Genomic DNA, 14,865 nt, shown 5'->3' with positions numbered 1-14,865 from the left:
GCTCTGAGCTGTCAGCAGAGAGCCCAGCGCGGGGCTCAAACTCGTGAACCGTGAGACCATGACCTGAGCCGAAGTTGGACGCTTAACCGACTGAGCCACCCAGGGATCCCTGGTATTTCTATTCTTCATGTTTTGAGAAACCTCCAGACTATTTTCCATAGTGGTTACACCAGTTTGCATTCTCACCAACAGTTTGTTGGTTTTTTTTTTTCCCATCCACATCTTTATAAACTCTTGTTATTTCTTGTGGTTTTGATTTTAGCCATTCTGACAGATGTGACGCGCTATCTCACTGTGCTTTTGATTTTCGTTTTTCCGATTAATGATGTTGAGCGTCTTTTCACGTGTCTTTGGCTATTTGTGTGTCTTTGTTGGAAGAAAGTCTATTCAGGTCCTCTGCCCAATTATTTGTTTTTGGGTGCGGGTATAGAAGTTCTTCATAAAGTGGGTATTAACCCCTTGTCAGATACATCATTCGCAAATATTTTCTCCAGTTCAGAAGGTTGCCTTTTCATTTTGTTGATGACTTCCTTTGCTGTGCAAAAGCTTTTAATTTTGATGCAGTCCCGCTAGTCTCTTTTTGCCTTTGTTTTGAGGAGACATCTAGAAAAATGTTTCTACAGCTGATGTCCAAGAAATTACTGCCTGTTTTTTTGTCTAGGAGTTTTATGGCTTCAGGTCTCACATGTGGGTCTTTAATCCATTTGTATGTTGATTTTTTAAAGAAACTGCTAAGCTTCTGTAAAGTGTTTTCAGTCCCACCAGCAGTGAGTGAGACTTGGAGCTGCCCTACCTCTTCATGCGCAATTGCTCTTTGTAAATGTAGCCATTTTTAGAGGTTTGCAGTGTTTGCCTCATTATGGTTTCCACTCCTATTTTCCTAATGACTAATGATTTTGAAAATCTTTTCACGTGCTTATCTTCCATCCATGTATCTTCTTCAGTGAAGTGTCTTCTCAAGTCTTTTGCCCATTTATTATTGGGTTGTTTGCTTTCTCATTATTGCATTTGGAGAAATCTTTATATATTACTTCATCAGGTACAAGCTTTGCAAAGATTTTCTTCTAGTCTGCGGCTTATCTTTTCACTCTCTTCACAGTATTTTTTGAAGAGCCGAAGTTTTTTAAGTGTGTTTTTCTTTGGATACACAGAAACAGGATTTTCGGAAACAGGCTTAAAGGGTCAGAGAGTATCGTCTTTTGTGTGTGCGTGATTGTGGTTACCTCCAGTTGGACTGCCTTTGGAAGAGTTTGAAACGCTGTTCTTGGGTAATAGCAATGTGTTCCTTGGGGTCCCGCCAACTCCGGACTTTATCACTTGTCTTTGTGTCTGCTATTTCTGTGAGTGTAAAGTGTTACATTACAGTTTCATTTCACTCTCGTGGCAAGTTGGCAAGTTGAACATTGACTTAAATTTAGTATATTTAAATGTTTTTTCTTTTGTACTTTTGGCCATTTATCATTGGGAATGTTGACTCCTTTTTAGAAATTTGTAAGAGCTTTTTATATAATTTAGATGTCAAAATTGATATACAATGTTTATCACAGAATAGTTCCATATCAATATTTACCTTTTCTCTTAGTTTCATCCCCTACTCCAGCTACCACTTATTTGCAACTTCTCTTGTTTTTTAAACAGTAAATCCAAGTGGCCACTTAGATTTACTGTTTTATTCTAAATTTGGGAAATTGTATGTGAAATTTTTCTTCACTATAATTTTATTAGGGCTTTATAATTTTGTTTCGTGCAAAGTAAGGGTTTAAGTTTATATTTCTCAATATTATTAAGGAATAACTTAAGCAGCTCTCCTTTTCTGCTGCGCTCAGATTGCCCTGTATTAAATTCTCATATAACTTAGGTGCTTTTTCAAAAGTCTCCACTTGGTTCCCTGGTTTCTTTTTATTTATTTACTTATTTTGTTATTTTATTTTTGACAGAGAGAGAGAGAGAGAGAGAGAACAAGCAGGGGAGGGTCAGAGAGAGACAGGGAGGCACAGAATCCAAAGCAGCAGGCTCCAGGCTCTGAGCTGTCAGCACAGAGCCTGATGCCGGACTTGAACTCCCAAACGGTGAGATCATGACCTGAGCCGAGGTCAGATGCTTGACCGACTCAGCCACCCAGGCACCCTGGTTCCCTTGTTTCTGAAGTCAGCAGTATACACCGATGTGGGTTGCTTTATGACACAATCCGGTATTTCCTAACACAAGTCCCGTCTCCACCCCTGCACTTATTGTCAAAATCAATCTCTGATAAGGTTTTTAATTCTTATGTAACAAATTGCCCTCTTGTTATTGGGGAAAATGTATCAAATATGTGAATTAACTTGAACTGTTGCCATGTTGACAATATTCTTATTTATTTTTCTTCTACAAGATACTTGTAGTTTTATTTATGTTGGGCCGATATAGCCCACCTTAGGTTAGTTACGAAGTAAGTACTCAATAAACGTGTGTTAAGTACAGATATATTTTGTCCTTGTTATAAGGGAAACAGATTTTTGAAGCAGAAATTTAGTAGTTGTTTTTGCTAAAAAGGAATGCTACTTGTTATTGTGGAACGGGTTTTATGTGATAAGTATTCTTGAATTCTTTTTTTTCTGAAATTTTTAGTAGATTTCTTTCAGTTTCCTGTGTTTGTATAATCATGACTTTGGCAATTAGCCATGTTTCTTTCTTTTCAATTTTTCTTGCTTGTTTTTCCTCCCTTATCACCCTGACATGACCCTCTAACAGTTTATTAAGTAACCTGTCTGATAAAGAGTATCTTTGTTTTGACTTTGCTTTTCGGAAACATGCCGCTAATATCTGTACCTCCATTAAGAGCAACAATGGCTTTTGATTTTAAAGTTTTTGTTTTGCTTAGTTTTCAGAAATTAAGAATCAAGAATGTACATTATATTTTATAAAATTCCCTTTTAAGCCTTCTAATATACAAATACAGTTGGCCCCATAACAACATGGGAGTTTCAGCTCCCTTGCAGCTAAAAATCTGGGTATAATTTTTCACTCCCTAAAACTTAAACCATGATAGCGTACTGTTGACCAGAAGCCTGACCTCTAACATAAACAGTCGATGAACACTTGTTTTGTATGTTATATGTATTATGTTCTGTATCCTTACAATAAAGTAACCTAGAAAAAAGAAAATGTCATTAAGAAAATCAGAAAGGGGGTGCCTGGGTGGCTCAGTTGGTTAAACACCCGACTTTGGCTCAGATCATGATCTCAGGGTTTGTGAGTTTGAGCCCTGTATCCAGCTCTGTGCTGACAGCTCAGAGCCTGGAGCCTGCTTTGGATTGTGTCTCCCTTTCTCTCTGCTCCTCCCTGCTCATGCTCTGTCTCTCTCCTTCAAAAATAAATAAACATTCCAAAAAAAGAAAAAAAGAAAAAAGAAAATCAGAAGGAAGAGAAAATATATTTACAGTAAAGTATCTCTGTTTATTGAAAACAATCTGTGTGCAGTCAGGTCAGGCTGGGCCAGGGGCAGCCATGGGCCTGACCTAGGGGGATGGTGATGTTCTGCAGCCTGGTGGCCTTGGTTCAGAAAAGGTAACAGTACAGCTGCCTCACCTGCCTGGGGGTGTGCCACCGGCCTGTCACCATCAGCAGCTGTGTCCACACAGGAGTGCCTCCCTGGCCACCAGGAGGTGCTTGGCAGAGGGGCCCCCACGGGGAGGGATCTATGCCTCCCTGGAGGGGCCCAAGGCTCACAGCCACCCAAGTGCACCTGGGAAGCCCAGCACGCAGAGGACTCTGGGGGTGGGAACCCCTGGGGCCTGGAGCTCCCTGCGCAGCACTGTGCCTGCCCTCTGTGCTTTCCTCTGCTTCAGCCCAGACCCCTGGTCTTGGGACCCCCGGCAGGCTACTACTGATGGCCTCTGTGAACTTCCCCAGATCCTCAGAGGGCAATAAGGGAGACCTCAGTACCTGTCACTTTCAAGTGGATTCCATGGAGACTGGGGCAGGCAATCATAAACGAACGCCTTGTGGCTTTAACCCTTTTTGAAAAATCTGCATATAAATAGACCTTCCCTGTTCAAACCCCTGTTGTTTCAGGGTCAACTGCAGCAAAGTACGCTAGGGGTGAATGGAGTGAATTAACCGTATCATAAAAAGAACAAGTCTTTTTTGGGTCACAAAAGTTTCATCATTTGCTGTGAATTTTCCCAAATTTTCTTTTTGCGGAGACATTAATTAGCATTTGTCTTGTTGCTACAGCTCCTAAAGACTTCACATTCTCCCCTTGCCTCAGCAGTGCCTCCAGTCTGCTCATTTGACTTTTCCTCGTGATTCTCATTGACTTTTATTTTTTCATTTAGGTGCTCTACCAGTTCAGGCAAAACCCTACTTTTCGGGACGTTCCAGGGTAGTCATTCCCCTTGAATGGTGGATTTGCTCACCGTTGCTCAAAACTCCAGTTTACAGCTATCCGTGTAGTATTAATTAAAAACGATTTCATAATGAAATTCCCCTAATTTTGATAGCAGTGCTTCTGCTAAACTCAAGTTTTGCTAAAGGGCTCTTTTCTTAAGCACAACCCGGCATCTGCGGGAGAAAAACGTAATTAAGAACTTGAATGGAAAATTTTCAAATGTACACTTACTCCATAATTTTTAAGCACTAATATTTTGAAACGTTTTCATGTTTTCTTTTCTCACCCCCAAATTATTGGAATGATGTCCGTGCTAATATTCTGCAAGGATCTGGGGAGCACCCTGGATGGGAGGAGGATCAGGGCATTCCAGGTCCATATCTTATGCAGCCTGCAATTCTGCATGGCTGTGAAAAGCTATGGAGCGATTGCACAACAAAGTGATCCTGATCCAGAGTTTACCCCACATCCCCACGTAATCCGAGAACGAGTTGGAAGTGAGGAGTCCTGAGATCTTAGTCCTAGTACTACATGCAGCGTGTACATAGCTTTGAGCTGGTTGTGTTCTGCAACTTGGCTTTTCTTTCAGTGTCAAATAGGACCTAGGTGGATTTTTGACAAAGGTCTTCTTTACCTCCGAAAGCCCAGAATTATTATTAGCTGGGTGTAGAACCCTGCTATCCATAAAGAGACCGGGTTTTCTATCCTGATTTTGTTGCCAACTGAGCAGGTAACTTTAGGAAAGCTGTTTTATGCTTCTGAGTCTTAATTTTCTCATCTGTAAAATGAAAAAAGTAGGTTGGGTAATTTCTAAAGTTCCTTAAAGGGAAAGAATGACTAATGCCATTGCTCAGGCCAGAAGGTCGGAATTTGGAAGCATGGCAGGCAGGTTAGAGAGGCCTTTCCTCCCATGTTCCAGAGTATGTGAGACTCACGAATGGCAGGCCCTTAAGCCCTCAAGACAGAGCACTTCAGGAGGGTGGGAGTGGGGGGCAGGGAATCAATGGAGATGAAAAGTTCCCATCTGGGGGCATTTGTTCCGTCCAGTGCTCCGAGACTGTAACACCAAGCACCAAGTGGAGTTATTTTATCCCTGTGGTTCAATTCTAACTAAGAAAAGGCTTTTGTTTTGTTTTCTCTTCCCCTGGGAGCCGTGTTCAGTAAAACTTCCATACGGGGATATATTTATTATTAAGGAGTGTCAAGTGATCCGAATAGTCAGACCATGCAGTCACAGAAAGAAAACTATGGCGGAGGAATGTGCACCCAGACGGCAGCACCCTGGACCCGCGTTGCCCGCTGCACGTTCGAACACGCTCATTCCTTTAAAAGTTCTGTCCATAACGTCTTTCCTTTCATTCCTTTCTTATAAACTCACATTATGTAAGCCCTCGGAGTGCTAAATGTTTTTCCTTTGTTGGCCATCACTCTCTGGATGATTTTATCAAACATGAATTTTTCCCTTAGCTATTGATTGCATGCAGGGGGGAGCTGGCAGGGTAGACAAGAGGTGGCTGTGTGTGCTCTGAGGGCTCAAGCATTCTGGTGTGTGTGTGCGTGTGTGTGTGTGTGTGTGTGTGTGTGTGTGTGTGTACGTGCTTGTGTTTGGGCGCGTGGGCACGCGTATTGGGAGAGAGATGGTTACAGAAGTAACAACTGCTTCTCGTAGACTACTTTGGAAATAGGGAAGGGTACGAAAAAGAAAATACAAACCAACCACATTCCTACCAAACCAAAGATAATCAGTGTTAATATTTTGCTATTTATTATTTCCTGTTGCTCTCCAGGATTTTGTTGTTAAAATAAATGCGAGTTTTGTTTTATTTTTTACCTCTTTGCTTTGTGATCATGTTGCTATTTTCACTTTTTAAATACCTCTACAATGAGTGTGTTTGTACTTTTGTTATTACCTTAGGAGAGGCTCCTGGATGTGGGGATCCCATATTAGGGAGTATGAACTTATTTTGTCATTTTTACAACTCTTGATTCTTCTTACCATTTTGCCTAATTAGCAAAGTTTCCTGATTAACAAATGACAGTCTCTCCAGCAGCATGTGCGTCCCTAGCCATGTTCTGAGCAATGACCCAATGTTACCTCCTTTTCACATCTTTGCAAGTCTAACAGGTGACAATAGTATCTCATTTTTTGTTCTATTTCATTGATTGCTTATAACATTGAACATTTTCACATGTTTTCCATCTCTACTCTTTCTTCTATTCGTGTCATTTGCCCATTTCTTCTTCTTTTTTTATTTTTAAGGTTTATTTTTTTGAGAGAGAGACAGAGTGTGAGCCGGGGAGGGGCAGACAGAGAGGGAGACACAGACTCTGAAGCAGGCTCCAGGCTCTGAGCTGTCACAGCAGAGCCCGATGCAGGGCTCGAACTTACGAACTGTGAGATCATGACCTGAACTGCAGTCAGATGCTTAACCGACTGAGCCCCCGATTTTTCTTCTATGAGAATATGTACCTGTCTCCATTTTTTATCACAACTATTTTTCCAGTTTTTCCTTATTTTTTATAATTTTTTGAAGTACAGACGTTTTAGGTTTTCATATATTTAAATCTGTGATCTTTTCCTTCACAGTTTCTTCCATTTACTTTTATCCTAAGAATGTTTTCCTCATCTTGAGACCAGGTTAATATTCACTTCCATTTTCGTGGTTGGTTTGAATCTGTGGTTTGAATTTTAAGACTCTCTGGAACTTTCATGTATTTAGAATTCATTTTAGTATATATCATGGAGTGATGATCTAAATCATTTTGTTGCCAAAGAGCCAGTTTTTCCATTATCATTTTTTAAACCATCCCTATTTGTCTCCAGTGCCTTCATTATCATATTCTGTACTGAGTTTTTTTTTTTTACATACGGGGGGACCTCTCCAGGCTGTGATCCGTTGTATCCCCTGGTGTCCTTACGCCAAAGACACACTTTTTCTCCCCAGTTGCTATAATATGTTCTCAGACTTAGTATTTCTTGTTTTCAAATCATTCTCAGCTCTTCCTCCCTGTTTATTTTCCAGATGAATGGTAGAGTCATTTTCGTGGAGTTCCAAAAACCTCCCTTTGGGGTTTTGATGAAAATTGCATTCAACCTATAAATTAATTGGGAAGAATCTGGCACCTTTACAACATTTCGCCTTCCCAACCAGGAATACACATATGGCATGTCCCCCCGCATTTTCAAATATCCTTTTCTACGGCTCAGTGGAATTTTGCGGTGTTCTTTATACAAATTCAACACATTTCTTTTTACGGTATTTCCAGATTATTTTATATTTGGGGTACTTTTTAAAAAACAGAATCTTTTCCCCCTTTGGTTTAGATCCACTCTTTTTAATATCATTTTTCCCCAGTGATTGCCAAGTACTGACAGTAATCTAAGTGAAAAGCATATTTGTTTCTTTCCAAGCTTATACACTCAGAGATTTAGAACCGGAACCAACCGTAAATATAGTTGTGTATATGATAAAAGTGAGGTCATGAGAGGTAAATTGATTTATTTAAGGATCATACAGCTTGTGAGGTGAGTGGCTAAACAGGCGAATGCTTCCAAATGTTCGTATTCTCAGTGTCAGGGACATGTAAAGCTTAAATATCCAAAACCAAACTCACTGTCCTCCCCCTTGTGGTCATCTCCTGTGGCTGCTGTCACAATTCACCACAGACTTAGTGACTTAAAACAGCACACACGTATCGCCTTTTAGTTCTGGAAGTCAGAAATGCAAAGCGACCCCGCTGGCCTAAAATCAAGGGGTCAGCAGTGCTGCCTCACTTCTGGAGGCTCTAGGGGCAAATTCTCTTCCTCGCCCTTCTGGAGCTTCCGGAGGCTGCCTGCATTCCGTGGCTCGTGGCACCTTCCTCCATTTTCATAGGCGATGTCTTCACATCTCCCAAGTTCTCTCTGACTCTTCCTGAGTCTCCTACTTCCCTCTTCCACTTTTAAGGGCCCTCGAGATTCCATTGGATGCACCTGGATAATCTGGGATAATCTCCCCCATTTTAAGGTCAGCAACCCTAATCCCACCAGCAGCCCCAGTCTTCCTTTGCTATGTGGCATCACCACACGTTCTGGGGATTAGGACGTGGACGTCTTTGGGAGGGCCATGGTTCTGCCTACTGCAGCAAGGAGGAACTTTCAGAATTTCTACTTAAGCACATTAGCTCTCTCCTCGAAGCTCGCCACGTCTTCCTGTGCTCTTTGGATTATGATCGAAACCCTTACATGGCTTGCAAGCTCCAGAAAAGTCTTATCCCCCTTGCCCCCCAGCCTCATTCGGCTGCACCCTCTTCCTCACTCTGTGCTCTGGCCACAGTCACTCTTTCCATTCCTTGAACATTTCTTGCTCTCTCTTGCCATGAGGCCCTCACATAGGCCATTACATCTGCCTGGAAAGCCCTTCTGCACCTCCCAACTAGCTCTCATCCCTCAGATCTCGGCCCCGTTCGGCTTCCTTAAGATCGAGGCCTTGACCTCCCCGCCCGGTCCTGCATCCCACCGTCTAGTAGCACCTTCTCTCTTTCCTTCAGAGCACTTAGCACAGTGGTGATTTTACTTTGCTCAGAATTACTTAATTCTCTCTGGTGGCTAAAAGCTGCAAGGAACTCTGTTTCTTTGTTGCTCACCCATATATCTTCAGAACCTAATGCCCCTGGTCCCTAGCGGGCTCTCAGTATGTGTCCCATGAATGAGTAAATGAACTCACTAGCCTATTTCTTTTTTTTTTTTTTTTTTTTTTATTTTATTTTTGGGACAGAGAGAGACAGAGCATGAACGGGGGAGGGGCAGAGAGAGAGGGAGACACAGAATCGGAAACAGGCTCCAGGCTCCGAGCTGTCAGCACAGAGCCAGACGTGGGGCTCGAACTCACAGACCGCGAGATCGTGACCTGGCTGAAGTCGGACGCTTAACCGACTGCGCCACCCAGGCGCCCCTCACTAGCCTATTTCTAAGAAAAAGCATTTTTAGTGAATGTGTTCACTGACATATTTATAAAAACAAAAAGACTGGGGCTTTTTCAAAGTCCAACAAATAAGTAAATTATTAAAAATCCATTTGATAAAATCATATATAGCCATTAAAAATGAAAGTGAATGAGGCATCTGGGTGGTTCAGTTGGTTAGGCATTCGACTCAGGTCATGATCTCACGTTCATGGGTTCGAGCCCCTCATCGGGCTCTGCCCTGTATGGAGCCTGATGGGGATTCTGTCTCTCCTTTTCTCTCTGCCCCTCCCCTGCTTGCTGGCTCTCTCTCTCTCTCAGTAAATAAATAAAAACTTTAAAAAAAAAAATTTACAAAATGAAAATGAAGCCATAGCATTGGGGGGGTGGGGGAGGGGAATGTTTATATTGTGTTTAACATTTTTTATTTATTTTTGGGACAGAGAGAGACAGAGGATGAACGGGGGAGGGGCAGAGAGAGAGGGAGACACAGAATCGGAAACAGGCTCCAGGCTCCGAGCCATCAGCCCAGAGCCTGACGCGGGGCTCGAACTCACGGACCGCGAGATCGTGACCTGGCTGAAGTCGGACGCTTAACCGACTGCGCCACCCAGGCGCCCCTATATTGTGTTTAAAATAGAAGGATATTACTCTCTCTGTGACCCTCCCCTGTTCATACTCTGTCTCTCTCTGTCTCAAAAATAAATAAACGTTAAAAAAAAATTAAAAAAAAAAAAATTAAAAGGGGTGCCTGGGTGGCTCGGTCGGTTAAGCGTCCGACTTCAGCTCAGGTCATGATCTCACGGTCCGTGGGTTCGAGCCCCGCGTCAGGCTCTGAGCTGACAGCTCAGAGCCTGGAGCCTGTTTCCGATTCTGTGTCTCCCTCTCTCTGTGACCCTCCCCCGTTCATGCTCTGTCTCTCTCTGTCTCAAAAATAAATAAACGTTAAAAAAAAAAAATTTAAAATAGAAGGATATTAAATACTCTTATGCTCATCAGCAGGAGAAGTACCAAAATGATCATAGCAATTGGTTCTAGATCATGGGATGGTGAATATTTCTTTTTTTCCTGTGTCCAAACTTTCCTGTTCACGTGTTCAGATATTCAGCACACATTTCTTGCATCCACTGTGGGCCAGGCACTGCGTCAGGTGTAGAGAACACACAGTGAACTAGATGTATGTGGTCTCAGCCCACTGCAAGGTTACAGCCCAGTAAGGAGGAAAACTAATAATAATCATCACACAGATGGACTAGTATTTATGGACTGTTGCTGTATTCGAGAAAACATGGGTTCTTTTACCATAGTGTGCACCACAGGCTAAAGAAAATATTTTTATTTGGGGGGTCCATTATCATTACGGCATTAAAAAAATTTTTTTAATGTCTGTTTATTTTTGAGAGAAAGAGACAGAACATGAGCAGGGGAGGGGCAGAGAGAGAGAGGGAGACGCAGAATCCGCAGCAGGCTCCAGGCTCTGAACTGTCAGCACAGAGCCCGACGCGGGGCTCGAACTCACGAACCGTGAGATTGTGACCTGAGCCGAAGCCGGATGCTTAACTGACTGAGCCACCCAGGCACCCCTATGGCATTAAAATTTTTAATTGTGGAGGGTGGGGAATTGTAGGAGAAATAATACCATTTTCTTTAGGCTTTGAAGGGGATACCCTAACTTGTCTCTCCAACTCTTCATCACCGCTTTTCTGTACATTCTAGAAGGAAAACACTGGGAGTCAAGGTGAACTTCTTTTGGTTAACTTAGTTCGACGACGTTAAAAAGATTTGTGCAGGGGCGCCTGGGTGGTGCAGTCGGTTAAGCGTCCGACTTCAGCCAGGTCACGATCTCGCGGTCCGTGAGTTCGAGCCCCGCGTCAGGCTCTGGGCTGATGGCTCGGAGCCTGGAGCCTGTTTCGGATTCTGTGTCTCCCTCTCTCTCTGCCCCTCCCCCGTTCATGCTCTGTCTCTCTCTGTCCCAAAAAAATAAATAAAAAATGTTGGAAAAAAAAAAAAAAAAAAAAAAAAAGATTTGTGCAGGTGGTCATCAGGATGCCATTGATGCCTGCCCAGTTCAGACTCCTTCCCAAGCGTTTGGTGGGTCCTCAGCCCCCACTTCCAGGAAACCGAAAAAGCAGAGTTTTGCCACCATCAATTCTCTCGGTTTCATCTTCTCACACTTACGCACTCAGTGACTGTGCCTCTGTGCTCGAGCATAATGTAAATACTTAATTTGTTTAATAAATATCCTGAAACATCCTCTTTGAGTTGTTACTAGAAGGGCACGAACCTTTTAACTCACTTAGTCAGCGCAGATCAACACTTAATGTCTTTAATGATGATCTAGATCTTTTTTAGTGGCTGAAAATCTCCGTAATCAATGATGTGGCCTTGCCTGGAGGCATGAAAGACTAGATAATGGGCAGAAAATGTCACGCTGGATGGGGCTAGTAATTTGAATCCCTGAAATCAGTATTAGCGTGGCCATTTATAGGAGAGGCCGGTTTCTTCTCAAGGCTAGAAAGAGCCCACCAGCACCCCAGTATCCCTTAGTGATTTGCGCATTGCTGAAACCCTCATGATGAGCCAGTTCCTTTGCTCAGCGCTTCTCCCCCATCCACCTACCCAGCAAGGTCAATGCCACGCCAGCTTCTAGTACAGTGGTCACCCACCTCAGAAGTAATTCTCGGTGCTGGGCAGGAGGGGGTATCATGGAATCTGTGAGACCTTATTAAGGAGGGTGCATCCTCCTATCTTCCCCCATCCCCGTATCAACCTTGAGAATTTCATTTTCATTTCAGGGATAGAACACAAGTCCTGTTTTCTAGCTGTTACATGAAGAAGCACTCCCAGGTTTCAGTCCTAAAATATCCCCTCTGAACTTACACTTGGAGTCCCTTGGTCTTAGCCTAGGATTTGATTAATTTAGCCGTGTGCACATTCTCTGCATCTCATAATATTCTAAACACTTGTCATATATCCTCTGAACCTTCTTTATCTCTTTCGACTGAAATTCTCATATTAAAAGCCCTCGTGGTCATTCCATTTGGCGTGACTTTGTGATTATAGGTAGGCTTTATTAATAGAGAGCTTCTGATAATGTGAGGGAATTGTTTCATTATGAAATGTTATTTATTTTCTATGTTGTTTATTACTGTCCACAGACCCAGAGGTTTCAAATGGTGGGAGCATGTTGTAAACGAAGGCATAAGTAATTTATTATAATTATTCTGAACTAAGGCCAGATTTCCTACTGGCTCAGTGATGCACATCAATTGGAAATGGGCTGAGATGTAAAATCTTATTTTCCTAAATGGATTATTTAAAACTAAAGTGTAAACAATTAAAAGCATTAATTTTTATAAATTGTTACATCGTCATTTAATGGAAAAACAAAAACCTGACCCGATAGAATTTTAAAACAATGTTTCTTTAAGCTATATAGAGCAAGTCCCTCGGATTTCTGGTGAGGCTCCGCTGACATAGTGTGATTTGGCCATGTCACAGTCCCTAGGGTGACTGTCAGGTCCTGTGCTCTCCTTTGAAATGTGAGTGCTTTTAATTAGATGGGGCAATGGCTAGTGTTTGTTTCTCTGTTATTATATTATTATCATTCTGTTGCCAGAACTCCCAGTCTCATCTAATTGTCAGGGAGGCTGGAGCGTGTGGTTTAGGAAGAGAAGCAAATAAATTTTGTTGAACACGTGGCAGGCTCTGCCACGGAATCAAACTTTACCCATGTCGGAATGGATGACCCGTTATCCCAGCTCCTTGTCTTGCTTCCTCTCACCTTTGGTGAGTTCCTATATGCACGTTCTGGATGCCGTTCTCGCTCATTGATTGCTGGGCCTTAATCACACTTTTAATTACCGAAGCTCTGTGTTATGTTTTGATACATGTTTATTTCCTAAAAAGTATTCTCAATCTTCTGGTGCATTTACTTTTCCAGATAAACTTGCGGTACAATTTCTCAAATTTCCTTTAAAATGAAACAAACAGGGGTGCCTGGGTGGCTCGGTCGGTTAAGCGCCCGACTTCGGCTCAGGTCATGATCTCATGGTCCGCGAGTTCGAGCCCCGCGTCAGGCTCTGTACCGACAGTTCAGAGCCTGGAGCCTGCTTCTGATTCTGTGTCTCCCTCTCTCTCTGACCCTCCCCCGTTCATGCTCTGTCTCTCTCTGTCTCTCAAAAATAAATAAACATTAAAAAAATTTAAAAAAAAATAAAATAAAATGAAACAAACAAACAACTAAGCAAACAGAAAACCCTTCCTGTCGTGTATCATTAAAAACATGTCCTATTTGAAAACATGACACCATTAGAGAAAATAAGCATTATTTGACATTGGTGTCTTCTGACTCCGAGGAAGTATGCTTTTAAAAAGCAAGAAGCTTCCTAGCACACACTGGCTAACAATGTTATTAGGGATTTATAAACGGCTCGAATGTTTATAGTTCATATTTCAACTTCAAGTCTGTTTGTTGCATTAGCAAAATGAAGCTCATTAAGCCTTATTCTTTTGGTCCATCTCTCCAAGCCTCTGAACCCACTAATACTCAGCTTTCTTGTCTGGAAGTATGTAATCTTTCCCACATTACACTTCAAAGTTCAGCTCATTCCTAAACCTCCACTCAAGGATATGAACTTGTTGCTTTCAGAGAGGCCACATCTGTGCACTGAGCCATTACGCCATCTGTTAAAGTGGTCAGAGTTCATTTTATTGCCTCCTTTGTGGAAGGACTTGTACTGTAAAAGCGTGTGTTATTGAAAACATAATTTTCCTCATCATTATGCTTTCTTTCTAGCCGGATCATAACCTGCGAGAAATCTATTGAGCAGAGAGTGAAAAGCTCTCCAGAATAGCTGTTCTTAAGAGATTAAATGATTGCCATCTCTGTCCCATTTCTTTTATCTCATAATCAAGTTCAAGATGATACTAGATATCTCAGCTGAAGTGATTATATATTTGAAATAGAAATGGCTTTATCTCCATTCATATTTCACACTGTTGAAGGCAGGATCATTTTTTCCCCCATTTACATTCATATATGTGTATGGTTCTTTACAACTGTCTGCAGGGTTAAAGATTCAGAGTACTTTTTGAAGGCAAAAATAGCTAACAGGAGTTTGGTTGTATTTTTAAATTTTCTATGCACAAAGACACTAAGTTAAAATCCAACTTAGATCCGTCAAAATTTAGAGCTGTATCAAATCTTGGCAAGTCATAGCCCAACCATTCTATTTGACAAGTGAAGAGCTTAGGATTCAGAGCAGCTAAGACACTTGCCCAAGGTCACACAGCCTCCCTGAGATGAAAGCTCACTCCTAGGCCATGTCTGCTGAACCACGCTGCCCCCCACCCCGACCCCCACCATATTCAGAGTGAGCCTGTCATACAGATCTGCTGTGGGGAAAGAATGGAAGAGCTTGTGACCCTAAAGCATAGGAACCAGATTTTTCTTTATAATTACTTCAAAGATGTTCACTTTGGCTTTTGTTCTTTATCCTTAAAGCTGTCTGATCTGTGCTATTTTCTTACATCACCATTTCTCTTCCA

At 42.2% G+C, this 14,865-nt stretch overlaps 1 protein-coding gene across 2 annotated transcripts in view; it reads left to right on the top strand.

Annotated features, from left to right (window-relative positions):
* The window catches only part of EFCAB11 (EF-hand calcium binding domain 11), a 160,060-nt gene that overhangs the window by 136,308 nt on the left and 8,887 nt on the right, over positions 1-14,865 (top strand). The gene's annotated exons all lie outside the window — the stretch shown is intronic.

Source organism: Neofelis nebulosa, chromosome 7 (assembly GCF_028018385.1).
Source record: "Neofelis nebulosa isolate mNeoNeb1 chromosome 7, mNeoNeb1.pri, whole genome shotgun sequence".
NCBI lineage: Eukaryota > Metazoa > Chordata > Mammalia > Carnivora > Felidae > Neofelis > Neofelis nebulosa.
This window is presented reverse-complemented; position numbering and strand designations above follow the sequence as displayed.